The sequence below is a fragment of the Drosophila suzukii genome, chromosome 3, assembly GCF_043229965.1.
Source record: "Drosophila suzukii chromosome 3, CBGP_Dsuzu_IsoJpt1.0, whole genome shotgun sequence".
Lineage (NCBI taxonomy): Eukaryota > Metazoa > Arthropoda > Insecta > Diptera > Drosophilidae > Drosophila > Drosophila suzukii.
The window spans coordinates 71894238-71898819 of record NC_092082.1 but is presented as its reverse complement, the minus strand read 5'-3'; the positions used below and the strand labels follow the sequence as shown (position 1 = coordinate 71898819).

Sequence of the window (4582 nt, the reverse complement as noted above, 5' to 3'; positions counted from 1 at the left end):
GTGGTTGAGAGGATGATAGGCTGAGGAAGTGGTGTGGGGGCGGCAGCATATGCGCCAGCTTTCTAATTATGTAAACTTGGCCATGTTGCTGCGATGTTGCAATGTTGCGATGTTGCCGCTGCAGCTGCAACACTAAAAACGCCGCTGGGGGACAACGGCGACGACAGGCGGACAACACACCATAGCCATAACATGCACCAGGAGATGCTCCCCTTTCCGATCCAGTGATTCCTGTTCCAGTTCCCAATCCAATCCTATGCGATCCGTTGCCCGGCGGAGTGCGTGCTTCGAGCATATTTATCTTATGGCTGCAACGTTTTGGATTTTTATTACAAATCAATTGAAGCATCATTAGCATAATTTATACAAAGCGTTCGCTTAATGAACCTGGCTGATCTCCGGTTCGGTTCCAGCCCTAGAAAGGCCTGGAAATCTGCTATAGGGTTTCGGTGAGAAACGAATGCACAGGGCTCAAAATTTTCAACAAAAGCTAAATAATTCGGTTATCTTTTATTATATAGCTAACTGCTATACCTAAGTTAAATATGCCCAAAAAAATGTTTAAAATCAGACAACCTACTGATTCCTATAGTTATAACAATTTTATAATATAAAACTTTATAAGCATTCCCTACATTATGAAGTGTTATAAAACATTTTTTTAAAATAATAATACCCATGGTTTCTTGAATTTACAAGAAAAAATCTACATAATTTATAAATGTATTCAAAAACCATAAAGAAAATTGAAATCTAATAATATGAAATTATCAAGTAGATCTGTCACAGATAAAAAACCCCCATGTTGTATGATACTATCTGATCTTACAACCACTTTGAATGCAGATTTTTTCTCTCTGTTTGATCTGGTTAACTGAGCCGGGGTCTCGGTTCCCAGCTCTTGGGTCTCGAAACGGATCGGATCGCCGCCTAATCACGATCATCAGTCAAACGGCAAATCCGCCGCTCCAATGCTCCAATGCTCCATCGCTCCATTTGGCGCCCTGACACTTTGACTCGCCTGTCTCGGAGTCGCGGAATCGCGGATGCCAGTCTTCCTGGGGTTTCGATGCCCAAGCCCAAAATAGTCGCCTGGGATCGGTGGCAGCGTACTGCGTATCGCGAACGGCGATCGGTCACGTAGCTCGAGAGTTGGAGGTGCTGGAGGTACCGGTACTGGGTAGTGGGTACTGGGTATATATCCAATGGAACTGGAGGTGCCAGTGGCTCAGATCCGTGGCCAAATGTAGCGCCAATTGCTACGCATTTGCGAGCAGCGAGGCGCCTATAACAAATGCCAATCGTGTCGTGGACGACGCCAGCGATATTTAATTGTTTCTGCGGCGACAACTTATCGGGGAATTCCGATCGGAATTTTTAATTTCTGCAAGGTCTGCAGTCCGCTGGATTCTCCATCCCCAGACCCCAGGTCCCCAGTCCCCGAACCCCAATCCTCCGATTCCAATTCCATGATGAGTGTCACTGCAGAATGCATAAAAGGCGGCGATGTTGCTGCTGTGCCTGCAATATTGCTACCGCTGCTTTATGCAAATATGAGAGACGGACAAAGAGCGAGGCCAGGTATTCTGAAAAGTTGGCCAACTGTAATTACCAGACCCCTCCCTCTGCACCTGCCCCACCCCCTGACAACTTTTTCACACCTGTTCAAACAAGTTAATTAACAGCTCGCAAAACTACTTATTAAAACTAAAAAAAAAATAAAAATAATAAAAAACAGCGGGAGAGAGAAAAGAAAAGGCAACAACAGACGAGCAGAAGCCTATGGGAAAGTTTCTAATTAAATGATTGTCATCTCGACTGCGCAGTGGACAAATGGACGCTGACCACCGAGGAGCTATGTATTTCCGAGCTGGCGGCCCACAGTCGGCAGCCGGTGGCTAAAACTCCGAGATTGTAGTACAAACTTTTGTCATTATGCAGGCAGAATGCGCGAAACAAAACAAACAAAAAGGTGGCACAGAAAAAAAAAAGAAAACATAGTAGACAACCAGCTGAAATTATTAGCAAAGATGAGGGGCAGATGGTCAGCAGACCAGGTTTTGCAAAAATCCCAACACAGAAAGAAATATGAAAATCAATTGCATACTTAAAAGACTTCACAATCAGCTTAAAATTTGTAGTTCCAAAAATATTTTCAAATATTTAAAAGTTATTCAGATAACTAAGATAACTTATAAAAAAGAATACTTTAAAGGATAAATATTTGATATGACTTTATATGATATGGTATGATATGATATTATATGATATGATATTATAAGATATGATATTATATGATGTGATATTATATGATATGATATTATAAGACATTATATTATACGTTATGATATTATATGATATTATAAGATATGATATGATATGATATGATATGATATGATATGATATGATATGATATGATATGATATGATATGATATGATATGATATGATATGATATGATATGATATGATATGATATGATATGATATGATATGATATGATATAATATATTCAAATCAAAATAGCGTGGATCGTAATACAGCATTTTCTCCAGTGCACTCTGGGGTCCGGCAATGAGGTCATCAGCAGCATCATCCCATATATCATCTGCAATAAAGCGATTTCCCCAACTCCCCCACGAAAACCCATAATATCCACTCCAAAACAGAGTGTGAAAAAGCGAATGGTTGGAAAAAAGTGACTTTGCCTTGGTGGTTGGCCACCAAATTGGCGACAAAAAATTAACGGATTTTTTTTTTGGTGCCGTGTGTTTGCCATTCAATTAATATAACTAATGAAAAAGCTGCTAACTTTGGCCAGGCAACTGGCAACTGCCAGACGAACTGCGTCTCAATTAAGCCGAATCTCTCGGATCTGCCTTGTAATGAAGTTGCTCCACGACCGGTGGACGGTGTGTTTTTGCTGCTCTTTAAGGATTGCCAATTTATGATGGAGGCCCCCGTGTGGGGGAAAAATGTCAATCTTGTAGATGTAGATTAGCCACCAACAGCTGGGAGCCTTGACCACTTCGCTTGATTGGAACACGCCGCAAATGCCAGACGAAAATTAACTAAATGTCAACTTAATTCTGTAGTCTTGTGTATTGTACACAAAAGATGTCAAAAATTTGACCCAGACCTTAACAATTGGTTAAGTATGAACTGCTGTTGTTGAGTTTCATAATATATACAGATTCAATTTAAGAAAGATAAACAGCAGGTTAACATGTTAAAAAGGTGTTCCTAAAAGTAGTGAACCATCATGTTCCGCCAAAACAGATTTAAAAAATTTAAAAACAGTTCCTAGACTGCCTCGCAAGACAATTGACCTTTATCTAGTTGCCTGCCACTTTCCTTATTGAATCCCGATACTGGGCTTATGCAAATTCCCCAACTCCCGGATTCACTTTCTTTTCATTAGGATGAAAGCGGAGACCAGGAAATCGATGCATTTCGAATGGACTTGGCGGCGACTTCATTAAGCGGCCGTTCGATTGCAGTTTGCGTGCTACAAAAGCGAAACTTTTCCCGCCTTTCGAGCTTTTCAGTGGGCGGTTCGTGGGTTGGCTCGATTTCATTTGGGCCAGGACTGGGGGAAATCGAGAAAAACAAGCGGCGGCGAGTCCCGAAAAAAAAGGGTTAAAAAAGCAATAAATAAAACAAGTGGCAGCCACGGCGACAGCAACGATATTTGGTGAGTTAGGAGCATTTGGAAGGAGTTTTGGTAGGGGTAAGGTTGGGGGTCTTGTATTCTGCAAACCCTGTGACAGGCAAATCGCCAAACGAATACCGTGGGGATGCTGACTTTCCACCCAGAAACCCCCGCTACTCCCCCTCTGTGTGTGTGGCATTTTCATTTTGTAAATTTGTTTTTCTTGTTCCGTTTGGCTTCATTTCCGTTTCCGCCGCCAGTCTTCTCGTTTTCCATTTGCCAGAAAGTGAATGTCCTGCCACCGGAGGATATTCCCCACCCAATTCCACCCAATCACCCGCTGTCGATAAGAAAGTGCGTGTGAAAAGGGTTCCTTCGTGGCTGCATAAATTTGAATTATAATATTGCAATCCTGGGAAGCAGGATGCGGACTGGTCAGGAATCTGGATTCTCGATTCTGGAATCCCGACTCCTTGCTGGTTGCAATTTGTGTGCGGAATATGTTCCGGCATATATTATGGAGATTTTTTTCAGCCCCCTCATACGATCCGCCGACTTCTGCCAATGCATGATATACTCACATATCCGAGTGGGGATTTGCCTAAATCAAAAGTGCGTGCTCTTGAATTTATCAAAGGTGGATGGTCCGGCCAAGGATTCATCCTTGGTCCTTGGTCCTTTGGACTTGTGTGTGTATTTCTCCCAATTTCTGTTTTTTTTTATTTTTTGTTTGCTCGTCTGCGGTTGCGGGCTTGTTTGTTTGGCAAGCGCCGTGATTTATGGCTGAAAGTTTTCGCAGCGCGTGCCAAGTTCCCGGATTAGGAAAACTGCCCTGGAAATCGACCATTAGAATCCGCACAATTTGCTAGTCCCATGAAAAAAACTCAAAATAAAAAAGAAACTCTGCTTAGAACTTGGAAAAGTGCAAAACATG

The 4582-nt window shown here is 42.1% G+C and overlaps 1 pseudogene; it reads right to left on the bottom strand.

Annotated features, from left to right (window-relative positions):
• Nucleotides 1–3570: 3570 nt before the first annotated feature.
• On the bottom strand, nt 3571–4160 carry LOC108006388 (uncharacterized; annotated as a pseudogene).
• Between the last annotated feature and the right edge of the window lie 422 nt (nt 4161–4582).